The following is a 20,081-nucleotide window of genomic DNA, read 5'->3' as shown; positions in this document are numbered from 1 at the left end:
GTAATCACTAATTTTTACCAGAGACATAAAATTGTTTTGGAGATTAAGCAGGTGTTAATGCATATAACTTGTGGCAAATTATTTGAAAAGTTCATTATGTAACAGTTTGTGTATAAAATGCTATAGTGGAAGGAACAGAGAAGTCTAAATTGACCTTGAAGACAGCGATGAATTAAAATTTTGCATAAATTGGGAAAGGGATTGCTGAAAAAATCTGTCATGGGAAAATGCTCCATTTACTGAAAGCACTTCGTAGATACCTAAAACATAATGCTCCATTGATCAAAAGGTTATCAGCTACATTTCTGCAGGTGTTCACTGTGGTTACATAATATTTCATAAATATGATAGATTGGGTGGCACAGTGGCATAGAGTTGGTGCTGCTGCCACACATTTCCAGTGATCTGGTTTCAGTCCCAACCTTATGACTGTATGGAGTTTTCACATGCTCCTTGTAACCACTTGATTTTCTCTAGGTGCTCCGCTTTCCTCCCATATCATAAAGGCGTGCTGGTTGGTAGGTTAATTGGGAACTGTAAATTACTACTAGTGAAGTTGGGTGGCGGGAGAATCGGGGGGGGGGGGCGGTACAGGGAGTCGATGGGCATGTGGAAGGGAAGAGGTTACAGGGAAATAATTGGGGAATGGGACTGTTGCAAATAATCTGCAGGCTGGCATTGACATGATGGGCAAATGGGCTCCTTCCATTTCATAACATTGTAAATAAGATTGTATTGTGAATTGGTGTGTAAAAGGATCAACAGAACTGTTAAAATTAACCATACCTGCTAATGTTATACTTCTAGCATTGGTTATGATTTAAAGTAAATTATAACAAATGCTATAAGTGTAAATTGTGGAACCATAAAAGCTCTCTGAACATAATGATGTGCCTAACTTACTAGCTCTGAACTGAGTAGAAAATTGGCTGCTACTACTGGAAGTTTGGAAATACTTGCATCCTTTATTTTCTCAGTACTTGCATTCATTTTCCTATTCATTATTTTTAACAATCACTTGCAGTTATTACTAAACATAAAATTATCTCATTTTGCTTATTCCTGTACTTTATATCAGACACAATAATTGAAAGATTTGCAACATCTCATCCCTTTGCAGACATAAAGAGCATATTCTTTCTTCTCATATCCTCGGGAGTTTGGTTGTACCTGACAATTAAGGTCTTGTCTATTTTCATCTTTACGAAACGTATCTAAGGTTGAAAGATCTGCTTAACTGTACAAAGTAACATGTTCATAAAGGCATTATAAACCTGAGTTTGTAAGTCATTTCTGATTAAAAAGTAAGTATTCAATTGCTATTTTATGTGTATTGCAAGGTAAAATTTCCACGTTGCTAACACATGGCTCTTGTTAAGTACTATTAAATATCATTTTTACAACTTTTGAAACCTTTCTCTTCGGTTTTCATGCATTGGTGGATATTTGTGATGTGAATTATTTTATCACATATGCTGTTTTTTGCCAGATGACTTGTCATCATTATTAGGACCAATTCAGGGTCTTCTAAGAACAATAGTTTTCCACAGTTTACCAGGAAGCGCAGTGAAACACATTAGATATTGCATTGCAGCACTGTATAATTTTTACATGCCTTGCCCATTAAGTACTGTGGTTAGCAGATCAGCAGTGTCAGTAGATTCCAGCGTTCAAATTGGCCATTCTGCCATGGACTACTCTAATTACTTATTTCAAACAGAAGATGGCCTAAGATATGGTGAATGCATACAGTCTTATTCTCAGGGTTGGGGAAGCAAGAACCAGAGGAGATAGATTTAAGGGCAGGCGGGAAAGATTTAATAGAAACATCAGGGTCAACTTTTTCACCCAGAGGGTGGTCCGTATATGGAATGAGCTGCCAGAGGAAGTGGTTGAGGCAGGTAAATTAACAACGTTTAAAAGGTACATGGACAGGTACATTGATGCCAAAGGTTTAGAGGGATATGGGCCAAACACGGACAACAGGGATTAGCTTGGTAAGCAGGGACCAGTTGGGCCAAAGGGTCTGTTTCTGTGCTATATGACTCTAATTGGAGGTGGGGTGGGATGTATGATTGACTGCAGCCCATGGCACAGCAAAGTCAATTTACTTAAAAAAGTGAAACCATTTGAAGAGAGGAATAAACAGAAATTATAGGAACTTATAATAAAAGCAGGGTCACTTCTGCAGAAAAATAGTGAGTAGAAGATAGCTACGTGTAAATTATATGCTTAAAATCGATCTCAGCCACTTGCAGCTGTATGTTCACCGATCTTCATTAACAAGGGAATTATCCCATCATTTCCACTCTGATTATGAAGTTGTTACTATACACAGCCGTACAGTCATGTTTCAAGAAAACCTATCTGCTTTTATGCATGCAGTGAAGAAGAATTAAGAAAAAAATGAACTTAATCATTCTGTTGTTCAACATGAGTGATGTTATCTTTCCAAGATGGAAGTGAAAGGTAATAAAATATTAAAGGAACAAAAAGTGGAATAAAATGGAGAAACTGGAAACAAGGCAGAATGAAACAAATAGTATAAATGAAGGAATTGTTTCTTAAAAAAATTAATCTTCAATATCAGACTTTCAAGTAGTGGATGCTTGGGCTTCTCACAGCAAAGCTGCTTGTTTATTCCTTGGGCATGCTGATAGTCTTACGTCGCTAATACAAAAACAGTCACATTCCAAGGGTGTTCTAGTATTGAACATTCACAACCTTTGCTGAGAAGCCATGCTTATTGATTTGTGTAACTTCAGCCAAACAGAAACAACAGCAGAGTTAAGTTCTCTGCTGGGGTGATGGACAAGTACCAGTTGCTCTGACTGCATGATCCCAGCTAATATCACAGTTTTGTTGTCATTTTTGGTTGGGAGTGCTGGAGCATGCAGATTTTTGTCACTGTAGATCTTTCCTTACATTGTCAGCCTGGAGGAGCCCTTAACTAGATTTCTTGAAAGGAATGGTAGTCTGTCAGAACTCCAGCATAATTAGTATTAGTAATTTACTAAGATTTTGATTTAGGTACAAATCTTGGCTTGACACGATTGTATTTAAAAAGGATTATTGAAATATATCCCACGTTATTTGAAGACTTGGCAATGTACTTTAGAGAACTTTCAGATGCAGTATCAGAAACAAGTCCAATTATGGTGCAGTTCTACCAAATGTACCTTTTCTGCTTTCCTTACTGAACATTAAAATGGAAGCTGTCTTTCTCTATCGTGTTACTTGAAAATGATCTGTATTGCGATTTTCTGTAATGTGAAGCCGCGTCATCTGTACATGCATCAAGAAATGCGATTTGAAAAAAATAAATATCGTACTTTTTTATTTACAATTTTCAGATAAATTCCATAAGAAGAAATTTTTATTTTGTATCCCTGATTTTTTTTTGGTGGTGATTTGTGAATTCCGTAAGGGCAAATTTTGTTACCCCAACTGTCGTAATATGGGAGTCAACTGAATGTGTTATTTAATGACACAAATGACCCTTTTTGTCATTTTTTAATATCCTGGGTATGGGTATGAAATAATACAATACAAGGCTCTCTTAAGCTGAAATTATACATTATAAAATTGAAGGCATAAATGTTCGATAGAAAATATGAACAGCCAGTAAAGATAGAGATTTTTTGCTCTTACTTTGTTACTTTGCTTCCATTCTTTAGTTCCCAATTTTGGTTATTTACCAGTCCCTTGCCAAGAAATAAGAATGACTGGGGTAAGCAATTTCTTCTCAGATCTCTAGAAATCACAAGATCACAAGATCACAAGACAAGGGAGCAGAAGCAGGCCATTCGGCCCATCGAGTCTGCTCCAAGGAAAGGGAAACAGAAATGAGAAATGGGGAATGGGGAAGAAGAAGAAGAAAACAAAATGTTGCTTTTGAACGAGCAGCAGAAAGTTATTCAATATCTATTGACTTATACTGCTGTGTTTTGAGTAATAAAAGCAAGTTAAAATGAAATATTTCCTGTCTCATAGTTAAATTATGTCTCACTTCGAAACACGACTTACTTAGAAACTTTGTATAAGCATACCAAAGTGGAGAGCATGTGTTTCATTATTTAGTAGATTCACACATTACATCATCAGGTCCTTCATTTAAAACCATGTTGATATTTTCATTGTTCTTCTCCCTCTTCTCCAGTAATACCAATAATTGCTCAGTAATATCAATTCCACTGAACATTTCAAAACAAGGTACTGGGATATCTCTTTCATCTGATCGGTGTGACAAGCTATTCTGTGCTGCTGAAACAATTATAATAAGCACAAATTTATGTCAAGTCCAAGACTTACTTACTAGCTGTCCTGGTCTTAGAGATAACTGGAAGTTGAATGTCAGTATTCAGAATCCAAAGATCTGAAGAAATAGAAGGACTTTTGCTTTGGAGTAAGTGTAATATTGTGCCAGTACAGACGCATTCAATGTGTTTCAAGAATCTACATGAGTTTTTAAATTTGAAAAGAATATTGAAACTGATCAACTGAAAAAAAATCTCCAATAACTTTATTTTTCTTCCCTCTACTGAATGCAGTGAATCTTGCTGGGATGTATTTCATCAGTTCTGGCAACTCTCTAATGCTTCATCTATGATGATAAGCATTGAGTACCTTGATTCTGTTCACATCTTTACAGTTGTATTCCAGCAGGAATCAGAAATGATCTGGAATATGGTCCAAGCTAATTTTACCTCCTTTCGTTCCCTCCAAAGCCCTGGGTCACTGAAACCATTTGTGAGTAAATCCTTTGCAGTTTGTCTATATAACTAAGTATAAACTGCCAATCAAATATGTTGGGGATATTTATTATTCTGAGTTAAACTGAGTTATAATAGAGATTTTTTTCTACAAATTCTTGCGTTGTACTCAACCATTTACAGTTCGGAAGGAATGAGGACAATAGAAGCTACTCATTGTTATTGTCAGCCAGAGAGGTGAATATTGAGTAACCTTCCTCTCAATAAAGCCTGGTAACTTAACTGGTGTAGGAGACAGCAGTTGATTTTATACTCATTATTTTCCACCTACCCAATTTTTCTGGAAAAAAAATACATTGCTTTGATTCAGAGCAGTTATTGCAGTTTCAGTCATAAGATATGTTTCCTTTCGCTCTTTAAGTACACTCTGTTTTACTTGTGAATGGACCTGGTTTGATGGGCATAAGATGGCAACTACTGGCTGCCACCTTATGCCCCACCTTGCCTCCAGGTGATGGCTGATGCAGTGTTGCCTATTAAGCTAGGCATCAGTTAAAGATCTTTTATCTCAAAATTGGTTAACAATTACCAACTTAAGTTAGAGTAACAGACCTAGAAATTCTAGTGCAACCTAAAGGGTGTGGTAGATGCAGAAAGATACTTGTAGCAGTTTCATCTATGGACCCCTGATGCATACATTGGTAGGCTTTATGCAGAACAGAGTGAGTATCACACATATTTTCAGTAACAAAAATGTGCTGGCCAGGAATTAGGCCAGAGTTTTAAGGTAAGTGGATTCAGGATATAGAAACATGGAAACATAGAAAACCTACAGCACAATACAGGCCCTTCGGCCCACAAAGTTGTGCTGAACATTGCCCTACCTTAGAAATTCCTATAGCCCTCTATTTTTCTAAGTTCCATGTACCTATCCAAAAGTCTCTTAAATGACCCTATGGTATCCGCCTCCACCACCGTTGCCGGTAGCCCATTCCACGCACTCACCACTTGCTCGGTAAAAAACTTACCCCTGATATCTCCTCTGTACCTACTCCCCAGCACCTTAAACCTGTGTCCTCTTGTGGCAACCATTTCAGCCATGGGAAAAAGCCTCTGACTATCCACTCGATCAGTGCCTCTCATCATCTTATACACCTCTATCAGGTCACTCTTCATTCTCCGTCACTCCAAGGAGAAAAGGCCGAGTTCCCTCAGCTTGCTTTCATAAGGCATGCTCCCCAATCCAGGCAACATCCTTGTAAATCTCTTCTGCACCCTTTTTATGGCTTCCACATCCTTCCTGTAGTGAGGTGACCAGAATTGAGCACAGTACTCCAAGTGGGGTCTGACCAGGGTCCTATATAGCTGCATCATTACCTCTTGGCTCCTAAATTCAATTCCATGATTGATGAAGGACAATAGACGGTATGCCTTCTTAACCACAGAGTCAACTTGTGCAGCTGCTTTGAGTGTGCTATGGACTCGGACCCCAAGATCCCTCTGATTCTCCACACTGCCAAGAGTCTTACCATTAATACTATATTCTGCCATCATATTTGACTTAACAAAATGAACCACTTCACACTTATCTGGGTTGAACTCCATCTGCCACTTCTCAGCCCAGTTTTGCATCCTATCTATGTCCTGCTGTAACCTCTGACAGCCCTTACACTATCCACAACACCTCCAACCTTTGTGTCATCAGCAATATCTTTTAGCCATAGACCTGATTTGGGTCTGTGTGAGGGTTGGGGTTGGAGGCAGGAGGTATTGGGATAGGATCACGCTTGGGCCTTAGTCTCATTTGAGAGGGTGGGATGGTAGGGGTACAGGAAATAAAGAGTCAAGGCCAAGGGCTTGGGAGGGCGGCCTAGGATCACTGCCAGTGATTGGCCAAGAACTGGGCAGGAGGGTCCAGAATCGGGCCAAAGATCAGGAATGTCAAAGAGATGAATGGCCATGGCTATGGTTGGAGTTGAAGATTGCCATTGGAATTGCAAAGTAGGCCTTGGTCTTTGAGAGACCAGAGGGTTGGGAGACAAGGCCAGATTGGAGGGTTTCTGAGGTTTGGGTGGTCAGGTCAAGTTGGATAGGCAGGGGAGTGTTAGAAGTTCCAGAGTAACTTGGGTGGTGATGTTGGGTGGGGTGATCACTCCAGAGACAACTTGGTTCAAGTTATGCTGCAATACTTCAAAAGGAGAGTGGCATGTGGAGTGATGTCATCACGAACACCTGAAAGAAATTGATTTTACAATTGCATAATGAAAAAATTGTCAGATGATTAAATTTCTAGGTCACAAACTCTGCTTTTGGTCTCATCTTCTTCAGCACATTCTCGGTTTCAGAAGTTATTCCATATGTCCAGAGGTTTGTTGATTTATAAAATCACTTGCTGCATTTTGGTGCTCTATTTTCATATGGTTAGTATTTTGTTTAACCCTTAAATCGGGCAGTGCCATACAGCTTTCCAACAGGCAAAATGGGGAATAAGCTTCCATGAACAGTTTCTTAAACACTATAATACTCAACTCTCCAGTTTCATATAGGCAAAGTATTTTATGTATTTCTCATATCAAAGTATAATAAAATAAATTTTACCTTAAAAATATGATGCAGGCTGTTTGTAAAAGCACATTTACTCAGCTTTATTCATCTGCCTCCTGATATGTACGCTGATTATAACTGCTCTATTGTATCAGAAAGATGCTTCCAATGTCAATGGCATTTATATGTATTAGAAACCTCCAATGTTAGAATCTTTTCAACCTTCATTAATCTATGAGCATTGTGACCATATGTGCACAGATAATGGCTCTGTTAGTCTGTCCCTACAGTGTGACGATTCACTGAAGGTGGAGGTTCATCAGATGTAACTGTCAGCTTGAAATTCATTTAGAGTTCACACTGTACTGCCTCTGAATCGTTGTTGGCATGAAACCTACTCCTGAATGAGGTGACTTTGAAACCAAGAATTTGAAGAATTTATGCTCAATATCAAAAATATACTATTGTGGATATGAGGTTGGTTCTGTCAGATTGACAGTGTAAATAGGATATAAGTCAGAAGAACAAGCTTTGAAGGTGTTTTGGTGCCCTTTCTCCAGCATGTCACCAAAAGACTGCAATCATTCAGGCACTACCTACTGTGTGTTGTTAGAACACAGAGCTCTGTGTCAGTATGCAGCAGATGTGGCACTCATACTTGTGTATCACTGACCCTACAGCAACCTGAAATGCAGCACTCCTCTTTCAAGTTGTGCAGTCTAAATCTGAAAATATATTAACTGAATGAATATATTTTGCTGACTTTTGTTTACACTGTAATAAGATTTTGTTTTGAATTGGAAAATGGAACAGAAGTATTTTTTCTGTACCTAAAAATAACCCCTTCAGATTCAGTTATTTATTATGAATTTGAGGATTCATATCTTGATAAGGATGTGACACATTGTGGTTCATTTGCGTGAATGTGTGTGTGCCCAATACAAAGGATGTTATAGATACTAACAATGGCCTCTCTGACTTGATGCTCTTGAGAATGTTAGGCCCAGTGAAACCCACTTCAAAATAAGTATTGGTTTTTAAAAAGGATGTGAAGTCATGGTGGTCTGCAAGAAGTCTGTGTCTTTCACAAATGAATGACCTGGTTAGAATGAAATCACTGCTATCACTTTACTGTGAATCCATTGTCATGTTATATTGCTGTTTATTTTCCAGTCTCCAAAAGGTTACTTGGATGACACAATAGAAATAATGAAACTGATTGTGTTTTAGTGTTTTACAGGCACAATAGTAGGTGGATCTTAAGTAAATGACGCAGTTTATTTCTCCACATTGCCATTCCAGCCTGCTGCAGGAAAGGTGCCAGATTTAAATAAGTGGTACCCAGATGGTATTCTTATGCCTCTGACTTTTTACAGAATCTGTGAGGGAATATCTATGCTGCCCCAACAGCTACTACATGCTGTAGGTCAATTGGGGGGAATGCCTGTTGCTTCTGTGTTTTGCATATGTAAATCTGTTCTGTTTTGTCATTTTAATAAATACAAGAAGCTGCTTTCTCTAGGGGCTGCAAATGAATTTGGAATGTAGCCCAGTTAATGAGGAGTTAGTAGAGGTGTTGTGGTTTGTGAAATACTGCCACAGCTTGCTTTCTCAGTGCAAACACATTGCTTCCTGGATGCTCTCATTTTTTGTCCCATGCATGCACAGAGCTCAAGTTGTATTGAGGAAGTTACTTTGACAGGCTGCTTCTAAGTGGCAGAGACAGGGTGGATTAACAGTAGAAGTTTGCATAAAGTGATCCTGCATAAAGGGTAGAGTGAAAAACAATATTTTGTCCAGGCTGCCTGTGTGCCTGCCACACTTCTGCACTCCCAGTCTCATCAGCTACAGATGTGGCTAGCAGTCGTCTCAGTGAAGTTGTGAACTGTGTCGTCTGTGGAGTTTAACAGCCAACATCTGCTGCAACAGTCTGATGGAAACTGCAATGTGGAAATGATTTTTAAGGAAGGGGAATGAGGTCTGAGATCAAGTGGTCCAGCATGCTTTGTCATTCCCCACATTTAACAGATTTGTTCAGGAACTGATTGCATCATGCTCAGTTATTACTGAATACAAATTTTCGCTTTGAAAGTTTAATAAAGCACATAAAAGTTGCATTCCATTTTGAGCAGAATTCTCAATGTGTTACATTTTATCTGAGTGTTCTGATGTCACATTTCTGAAGGTTGCCACATTGATCAGAAAAACACTTAATGTAGATAGTTTTTTGCGAGATGTCCTTTTAGTCTTGTTCATATTTCACATTTTTCCACTTATGATTTGCAGATTAAAATGTAAAACCAGATAACCTGCAGTCAGTGAATACCATGCTTTGGAACAATCTTTGCTTTGTATTGCTATGTTTCAGTCCATTGTTTAAATAACAGAATTTCTTGTTTAGCATTGTATTAATAGCAGACCAGTAAACTTCAGAGGTCATTTAGAGTCTCTGAAGAATCAACGTGTAAGAGTTTTTAAGTGTGTGAATGACGTGCATGTTTTTTACTGATATATTACAGGAACAATTCTTATGTTTGCAAATTAAGAAAGTGGAAATTTTGAAACATAAAAGGTATGTGTATGAAATTGTGTATCAAAATGAAGAAAATGAATAACCGTTGTATTGACTGATCCATTAAATGTTTCTCATTATCTGCTAAGCTCATTCCTTCTAACAGTTTAATGTGTAAGCTATTATACCCATGTTAGAAATGCATTGTGATTTTAAGTAAGATTTGAGTGTCAGGGAAATTATGAAGGACTTGCTTTTACTGTATGTGTAGGATTGAAAACAATGGAATAGATAAGATGTTTAATTTTAGTAACACATTAGAACTGTGTCTGATGGTGCTTGGTATGCTTTGTTCAGCATTATCACACAGGTGATAAAGGGCCCCACTATTTTATTGTTCAACCTAAGAAATGCAAAAATTAAATTACTTGATTATTTTTTAGTGCAATGTACCAATGGCATGTAAAGAATGTTTGGATAGACCATAAAAGAAATATTACTTACTTGAAGTAAAAGTATGCTGTTCAATTTCCTGTATTTTCTTTGAATATTTTTCCTTTTGTACTGTGAATAAACTTCACAATGTGAACTTTCTGTGGTTTGTTTCATTTTGGGTCTGTACTACTTTCTATATTTCTGCACATGCCTCTTGCAAACTGGGTAAACTTGCTATGATTATTTAAAAAGCTGACATTCTAACCATTTTCAGAATTGTGAGTCCAGTGTGTGAGCTCTCATGAATACCATTGTTGTAGATTTTGCATTTGAATATGACATGTATTTTTCATAAATTGTTTAGGCTGTGCCCATGTTTGGTGTAATAAAGCACTTTTTTGTGCTGTCATTTCATGAATACTAGATGTAATTAGAAGTTTATCACCAGCTTTTGAAACTGCAAATGATCACATTCCATTAAACCAAAAATAGGAGATACCTGAAACCACTATAATCTGATTAGTTTCTGTTAACTGTTTGAATTCTTCCTCCCTGCATGCTTATGTTCTGCTTAAATTGTTCAGTTAAAAATGCAAATCAATTTGAAGATATATCTCTAAAATAATTTGTATGTCTTTCTATTTTGACACACATCTTCGGGGATAAAAACTTGTGTTAAACCAAAACATTTGAAGAACTTTTTGGACCTTGAAAGTGCAATATGTATGTGGCAAGAAAAAAATTTGAAAAGCAAAGGTTCACGTTGAGGAATAGCCTTCTATAAAAGAAAAGCAAGAAAAAAGCAATTCAGAAATGAATGTGCAAGGTTCTTTGAAAGAAGGCTAGGGATTTTTTTTGCATTTGGGTAACAAATTAACTAGGGCAACTGATAAATATGTCAGTGGGCAGTGTAATATTAATTAACCTGTATTTATCCATTGTAAAATTAATGATGTCCTTGTTCTCTGAATTGTCATTTTTAACTGGTGGGATGTTCTTTATGGATAAATGGCATTTTTTAAATGCTTAGTTAATTGGAATGGGAAGGAATTAGAAAGAATATTGTGTCATAAAAAGTAATCAAGCTACTGCTACATTAAATGTTTAAAATGTGTTAAAATAGTTTAGATGAAAATAATCATGAATACTTCTATCACTTTACCTGGAAGGGCCAAAGAATATCCAGTTTCTCCCTTCTTTCCCAGAAGGAGTGACATGCAGGATTAAAGTTGAGCAGCACCAGTAGGTCTCGACTACTCAGTTAAAGTGGCCTATAGCATAATTTGTTGTTGAATTCTGAGTACTATCCAAAGGAAATTCAATATTTACACTTACAATTCAGGCATTTTACTGCATGAGTGAGAATAATCAAGAGCAAGGAGCCCAGGATAACTTTAACCTCCAGAGTATAGAGACATTGCAGTCAAAGTTACTGGCTGAGGTGAGCAGCTCATTAAATGTGGTATCTTTCTGGTTGGTAATTTTTACAGATGAGCCATTGCAATGAAACCCATATAATATCTACCACAAACATCTCTTAAAGGTAAATCATGTGGTGCAGTTCCATGAATGTTCTGATGCTTTTGTTCAAAGGATTGTTTTCAACAAGTCTCAATTGTGAGTATGGTAGCTGGTTTGCAACTGCCATCCAATATTAAAAGAAATCACACACCAAACCTTTCTCCTCTCCTACCAGCATGCAAATAAGTTATCCTCAACCCCAAGGGACTGCCTAAGAAGAAGAAAATAGTGGTTATCAATAGGCTATTCAGCTACAGCAACAATCACAAAAAAATCTTAACTAAGGCCATGGCTTTGTAGATTTCACGGAAAAATGGATGGAATTATGAAAGTCAAACCCCAGAACATTGGCAAAAATCCCAGACTCTCATTTTTGGAATCCCGTGCAATAAAAATAGAATTTGACTTATTTGGTCACCATAAACCACCATGCCTAATTATAAACAGATGTACTTTCAGAATGTGATCCTAAAGTGCTGCTCAATATCTTGGAATTTCATGCATTAGAAGCTGTCTTAGACTCCATCAGTGTAAATCAGTGGCCCTAGTCCTAACTGATTCACACTAGATGCTCTCTCTCCAGTAGATCATCATAAGTCAGTTGAAAGGTGCATAGCTCTGCCCATCCACTTCCTCCTGCAGCTTTGGGAGATGATAACAATATTAATATTTTGGTTCTATGTCTAAGATTGTGAATTCTGCAGAGGAAATGAATCAAATCTTGGATCTTCATGACCAGGAATAGGTTGTATGTTACAAGATGTAATTAATCACCAAGACATTAAGGTAGCCAGCTGTCTTAATGTCTTGATTCCAGCGTCAGCAGTCTCTTGTTTCTCCTTATTCCTGCTCTTGTTCTTCTTGAATCTTCTGGGAAAGAAAGATCAGGGTTCCCCCAGAAGAAGAATTAATAAAAATTATTCTTTTGTTTTACTGCAGTGTTTAGAGGAGAGGAATTTTTTTTCTTTCAGGGGACTTTGTATGTTTTGTGGGATAAAATATTCAAGAGAGAATACAGAACCCAGATGTTTGCTTGACAAACTCCTTGATTTTTTTGAAGAGTGAATCAAGGTAGACAATGATAGTACAGTAGATGTAATTTATCTAAATTTTCTATGTCTTTAATAGGATACCCCATAATAGACAAATGAATTAGATCAGAGAATGCAGTCAGGGAAAAGGAGCAGAATAGGTTGCTAGCTTGCTTCACAACAGAAAGCAGAGAATGAAAGTACAGGGTAGCTTCTGATGGTGGGTAATGGTGACCCACAAAAATCACTGCTAGGATTGCTGCTGTTCATAATTTATATGAACAGTTTAGATTTTGGAACCAAGAACCCAATCTCTTAATTTACATATGATATCAAGTTGGGGGGAATAATCAATAATGAGGAGGGCTGCATCAAATTACAAGAGGACATAAATGTATAGCATGGAAAAATAATTGGCATCTGACTTTCAGTATGGATCCATGCAAGGTCATACATTTTGGAAGGAAAAATAAAGAGGTCACTTATTACATATGAAGATGCAAGCCCAAGCAGGGGAGAAAAACAATATGATCTTAGAGTACAAATATTCCAATCAAACTTATGTGACAAGTTGACAAGGCCATAAAGAAAACAACAGGATTATTTCTTGAAGGATGGAATTGAAGCTCTGTTGACATGAATGGTGGTGGACTATTAAGTAACAAGTGGGAGGAGAACATCCCAATCCTCAATGATGGTCAGGTGCATATGGGGGTGGGAAGGGTGCAGGGTGCGCACCACAATCATGATCAGCTAGAAATGATAAGTAGCTGTTCCATGTACATGGAAAATTGCTCAGGTATCTCCTGTTCACGAACAACTGGACAAGTCCAATCTAGCTACTCTCAATCATCAGCAAAGTGTCCTTGACAGTACAGTCAACCAGCACATACTCACTAATAATCTGCTTACCAATGCCATTTGGGTTTTGCCAGGAACACTCAGCTCTAGATCTCATCACAGTCTTGGTCCAAAGAACTGAGTTCCAGAGGTGAAGTGAGAGTGACTACCCTTGACATCAAGGAAGTGTTGCATCAAGGAGCCCTGGAAAAACTGAAGTCAGTGGACATCAAGGGGAGAACCTCCAGTGACTGGAGTCATACATCACACAAAGAATGATGGTTTTGGTTGTTGGAGGTTGGTAATCCCAGTGCCAGGACATTGCTGCAAGAGTTCCTCAGCTGCTTCACCAATGACCCATCTTCCATCATAATATCAGAACTGGGAATGTTCCCTGATAATTGTCCCATGTTCAGTTCCATTTACTACTGTTTTGTAAATTATATTATCATTATCACAGGATCTAGGTTCTGCAACTCCCTCCCAAACAGAATTGTGAGAGTACATTTATCAGAAGGAGTGCCGTGGTTCAAGAAGATGGCTTACCACCACCTTCTCTAGTGCTGTTAGAGGTGGTGGTATTGCCAGTGACACACTAATCCTGAAAAAGAAATAAATAAACATGGAAATCCAGTTCCCTAGTTGATTGACTATTAATCTCTTCTGGACAACCATTGGATGAGCAATAAATGCTGTTTTGGTAAAGTTACCAATATTTAGAGAACAAAAATGAAAATTTTTAAATGAAAATGAATAAGCTCAAGGCTTATTGAGAAAGTAAGGAGGCATGGGATCCAAGGGGACATTGCAGTGTGGATCCAGAACTGGCTGGCCCACAGAAGGCAAAGAGTGGTTGTTGAAGGGTCATATTCTGCGTGGAGGTCGGTGACCAGTGGTGCACCTCAGGGACCCTTGCTCTTTGTGATTTTTATAAACGACCTGCATGAGGAAGTGGAGGGGTGGGTTAGTAAGTTTGTGGATGACACGAAGGTTGGGGGTGTTGTGGATAATTTGGAGGGCTGTCAGAGGTCACAGAGGGATATAGATAGGATGCAAAGTTGGGCTGAGAAGTGGCAGATGCAGTTCAACCCAGATAAGTGTGAAGTGGTTCATTTTGGTAGGTCAAATATGATGGCAGAATATAGTCTTAATGGTAGGACTCTTGGCAGTGTGGAGGATCAGAGGGATCTTGGGGTTGGAGTCCATAGGACACTCAAAGTGGCTGTGCAGGTTGACTCTGTGGTTAAGAAAGCATATGGGGTATTGTCCTTCATCAATTGGGCAATTGAATTTAGGAGCCGAGAGGTATTGTTGCAGCTATATAGGTCCCTGGTCAAACCCCACTTGGAGTACTGTGCTCAGTTCTGGTCACCTCACTACAGGAAGGATGTGGAAGCCATAGAAAGGGTGCAGAAGAGATTTACAAGGATGCTGCCTGGAATGCGGAGCATGCCTTATGAAAGCAGGTTGGGGGAACTCGGCCTTTTCTCCTTGGAGAGACGGAGGATGAGGGGGGACCTGATAGAGGTATATAAGATGATGAGAGGTATTGATTGGGTAGATAGTCAGAGGCTTTTCCCCAGGGCTGAAATGGTGGCCACGAGAGGACATAGGTTTAAGGTGCTGGGGAGTAGATATGGAGGAGATGTCAGGGGTAAGTTTTTTACTCAGAGAGTGGTGAGTGCGTGGAATGGGCTGCCGGCAACGGTGGTGGAGGCGGATACGATAGGGTCTTTTAAGAGACTGTTGGATAGGTACATGGAGCTGAGAAAAATAGACGGTTATGGGTAAGCCTAATAATTTCTAGGGTAGGGATATGTTCGGCACAGCTTTGTGGGCTGAAGGGACTGAATTGTGCTGTAGTTTTTCTATGATGTTCTATGTAACCAAATCAGGAGTTCTTTGCTTGCAGATTGGAAGATACTGTATTACTGTTGAGTTATATATAAACAATAATTTAAATAGAATTTTTATAAATAAAGGCATTGTTTTTGAACTATTTTGTAAGAGTGATTTTTCATAGAAAAGATCTTTCAGGAAAATAATTCTCAAGTGAAACTTTTTTTAAAAGAAGGTTTTATTGTTAAAAAAGGCAGATATATTAATTGTCACTAGTACTAGAACTTGATAAATACTGCTATTTAAATACATTTTTAGCATGGGAGTTGGAAATTTCTGATGATCCAGTAACTGTTAAAATTTAAAAAGGAACTCCAAAATTATAATCTGGTAGTTATTTCTGAAGTAAGTTTGATTGTGAAACTTTATAAACATCTGTTTTTATTGAGTAATTTACTGGTCTGCTCGGGTAGTATCTGTGAAAAACACCAAATATTTTTCATTGGAGTAAGATATTCATTACTATTACAGCATTGAACTTTCTCATTACAGCTGAGAAAAAGATTTTAATAGGCTGCAGATTTGTGGATTTTGTATTCATTTAAAGCAGTCTGAACAAACAGTTGCAGCAACATTTTTTTCACTAATAAAAGAGTACTCTTTTGGGGAACCTGGAATTGTTCATCAAAGCTTTGAAACAGAAGTTAGTTTGATCAGCTCTGAAAACAGGTCTGAAATTAACCCTCATTATGGTACCTTGGTCCAGTATCAAAAATCCATAACTCTAATAAGACATCGTGTATAAACTGTGCTGGCCATTTTCCTTGCATTAAATATGGCGAGAATGACTTTTTACTTTATATGTACATTGTGTAACTCTGATTGTCTGTTTTAGCAGGTAAAATAAGAACAAAGCTTAATACCTGAATCGTCCATGATTGCAGAGCTTTGAGATGCAGAGGGGTCTGGGTGATTCACAAAGGCTAGTAATTAGGAAAGCTAACAATTATTATTTATTGCAAGTGAAATTGAATACAAAAAAAGGCCATGTACAGTATTGGTACAGGAAGGATTTTAATGCATTGGAAAAATTCAGGGAAGGTTTTCTGGACTAATACCTGGAATGGGTGAGTTGTCTCAGGATGAAAGGTGAGGCTTGTACCTGCTGGAGTTTAGAAGAGTGAGAGACAGCTTGACTGAAGCATAAAATTCGGGGTGGGTGGTTTTGGCAAGGTGGATGTGGAAAAGATGTTTTTTTCTTAGTGGGAGAACTAAGAGCAACTATTGTAAATAAGGGGTCACCTAGTAAATTTCCCTACATGCACAGTTCACACAATGGCAAATATTAAAGTTTCTTTGCAGGTTTTATTGCTTTAAAGAAGATTGCATTGAATGAGGTTAGGCTACCTTACATACTGAATATAGTTTTACAAAACCAGTAAAAAAAACAGTTTTTCCAAAACAGCATCATATTGCAGGAGCTAATAAAGCATTTTAGTTGTTGAAGTCTAGATCATAAAACTTCAAAATATGAGTCAATTTGAAACTTAATGATGCAAACTTTTATGTCAGTGAAAGATGTCAATGTATTGTTGAAAATTCCTGTGAAGTTATCTTAAAACAAGCTGTATTTCATATCAAAGACTGTATTTCTGATCCCTTTCTTGCCACTCACCGATACTATTTTTGAATTTGATCTACTGTGGTTCATTGCAATGACCTTGCAAGAATATATTCGGACAAAGACTGTCACAACTGGACAACCTGACAAATAGATAAATGTAAGGTGCCATACTGTTTCTTGCAGGTTATTTAAGGGATAAATAATGGTACCTGTGGAATGTTCAAAGGAGTAATTCCCCAAGCAAAAAGGTAAACGTAACAGCAGTATTCGACTGTCTCAGATGTATGTTAAATGTAGAAAAGTCATACCATATAAGATTATTGTTTAATATAATATACTAAGCCATTGATGGTATGTAGAATCTTTTATGAGCAGTCAGAATTGCATAGGTTTGATTAAGTCAAATCTGACAAACTCAGTTTTCTTTCACATTTTTCAGCTCAGTCAAGGACATAGCAATTTTAAATCACTTGTACTGTCACAGTCCTACAGTAGCTGAAACACATGATGCAGTTATCAAGTTGAATTTTTATGGAATCCTTTAAAAATCATCTTTGATGCAGTCATTTTGGCTTTAATGTGCATAGCAGTTTATTTCCTGCTGGTGTCATTTTTCCACTTATGGTTAGAGTACTGATATTTTCACTATAACGTAAAATTAAATGATTTTTGTTATGGAATTAATTGGCCAAAAACCATTTTTGTTTATTTCAAAATATTTCCACCAATAATTTTAGGTTTCAATATCAACTGGTGTTAATTTTCAAGTGGGTGAAGCTGACTGTGAAAGATCACACATTTTCCTGTAGTGTATTTTGTGTAATTACAGCATCAAATTGTATTTTGAGATGATTGGTTTGACTTGAAAAGCATTTGGATTTTTTTGTGAAGGGATCAAGGCATTGCAGTGTAAGCCTATAAATTACAGTTAGTGGTTTGGCTTAACATATTTTCATGGTGTTCCTCTGTCCGCTAGTGCTACTCTTGGCAATATTACTGTAAACATATTTGATGCATCTGTATGACATTTCTGTCTTTGCTATTTTAATAGAGGCCTTAACCCATCTAACGTAAATAAATGAACACTTCCTCTAAATGGTGGAGAGATGTATGTCATTCTAATATTTTAAACATCTGTCCACTAATATTATCTATAGTTATTTCTGAGTTATACTCGCTCCGTTAACTATTTCAACATTAATAATTTGCATATAATGCCACACTTTCTGTCCACAAGCCTTCCTTCCTATATGATAGTTTTGTGCAATGCTTTTATATGTCAACATCTAACATTGAAACTATGTGTCAATATTTCTGAACTATTTTGTAACTTTCAAATATCCATTAGGAGGATGTTAAATGAACCAACTGAATGATTTAAACATTTTTTTAAATTGTTCATTATTTCTTTCTCAACTGCAATTAAGTAAAAATAAGTAAATTGTAAAGGTCAGAATAACATATTCTTGTTTACCTTTGTATTCTGTTTTAATGCATTTCAGAAAGTTTCCTCAGCTTTCTCAAAATGCTTGCAAGTCACCACACCACCCCTATTTTCACATTCCGGACACATCCTGGAATGGGGACTGTTAGTTGAAGGCAAATTCCGTAGTTGGGACTAAGTACAATGCATGATTTCCCGGGATGTGTCAGTAACTTCAGCTGATCTAATGATAAAATGCTACACTCTTAATCAAGGGCAAAATGTATTTTTTTTTTGATGAACTTGCTGCTGGGCTTGGGATACCACTAGCTAAGCCTGGGGTTTGATCGTTAGGTTCTCGTCTTTCCTTCTGCCGTACTAGTTATAGACACCAAGATTCTGAAATTCTAACATGGAGGGGGAGGTTAAAGGAGAGCTGATGGGAAATTAATTTAGAGAGTAGAGGACAAAGGAGTTGAGATGGAGATTGAAATCATTCCAGGAACCCACATTCTCCTATATAGCAATGGCACTTCATAATATCCTCCTGTATGGCCTGACTTTGACAGTTCTGCCAGAGTGTTGCTACATCCTTGGGACCCTGGCTGTTTCTACCAATCCCCAGGACTACCAAAGTGCTCATGTTACCAAGGCGTAGGACTATTCTGGTGTATTTATCATTTCATACCCAGCACTGTTTGATTCCAGCTGCATATGTTCTTGCTTTGTATTCTTGTTATTAAACCTGTGTAAAAGAATAATGATTAGAGTACAATGGCGAACAAAAGAACAGACAGAATCACAAAACTTGATCATCAATAAAAATCCAGGAACACCATGTCAGAAAAATGAAATCTGATTTACTCTTAAACAACGTCCATGTTATCCACAATCTATCCTGGTTTTAACTGAAACTTGCCAGAACTACTTTACTTTTTAGCACTTTACTTTCCATTATGTGCCCTATCCAGATTTTAATAGTGATGGTATGTCCCTGTTGCCCTTGCATCTGTTGCTTCTTCAGTAATCTCAATATGTTTCATCTCCTTTAAAATGGTCACTATCCTCTCCCGAACCCACACTGCGATTCACCTTCTATGCTTCTTTCCCTGCATTGAATGGGTTCTCACCTTCAATGGCTTCAATCTCCATCTCAGCTCCTTTGCCCACTCCCTTCTGAATTGATTTCCCATCTGCTCTCCCTTCGTCTCTCCCACGATGTAAATACACAACTATCAAACAATTATGCCCACCCATTCAAATTTGCCATCCCATATGGCCTCTTTATTCCCACAAAGCTGTCCCCAACCACTCAGTTTAAGCTTTGCCACACATGTGCCCCTTTTTCCCTTGAACTCCACTTGCTACAATTTTCCTCCCTAGAAATATTTGCAGCCAAGTCGGTTAAAACTGCACTTATAAACTCTCAAGTCCAGTTCTTGTCTTTTAGTTACTGTAAATCAAGGGCTGGCAGTGCCTGTAATAATCCAGCAAGAACCAATGCCTCTAGGAGGGAAATGGACAAAAGAGGAAAAATTACTCTGACGTTTCTCTGAATTTATTTTCTAATTATATGGCTAATATTTTTGTGGACAAAACT

The 20,081-nt window shown here is 37.6% G+C and overlaps 1 protein-coding gene across 6 annotated transcripts in view; it reads left to right on the top strand.

Annotated features, from left to right (window-relative positions):
• foxp1b (forkhead box P1b) overlaps positions 1–20,081 on the top strand; it is a 458,146-nt gene that overhangs the window by 9,350 nt on the left and 428,715 nt on the right. The gene's annotated exons all lie outside the window — the stretch shown is intronic.

The sequence above is a fragment of the Pristis pectinata genome, chromosome 6 (assembly GCF_009764475.1).
Source record: "Pristis pectinata isolate sPriPec2 chromosome 6, sPriPec2.1.pri, whole genome shotgun sequence".
In the NCBI taxonomy this organism is placed as follows: domain Eukaryota; kingdom Metazoa; phylum Chordata; class Chondrichthyes; order Rhinopristiformes; family Pristidae; genus Pristis; species Pristis pectinata.
Note: the sequence above shows the minus strand (reverse complement) of the source record. Positions and strands in the feature narration are given on the sequence as shown.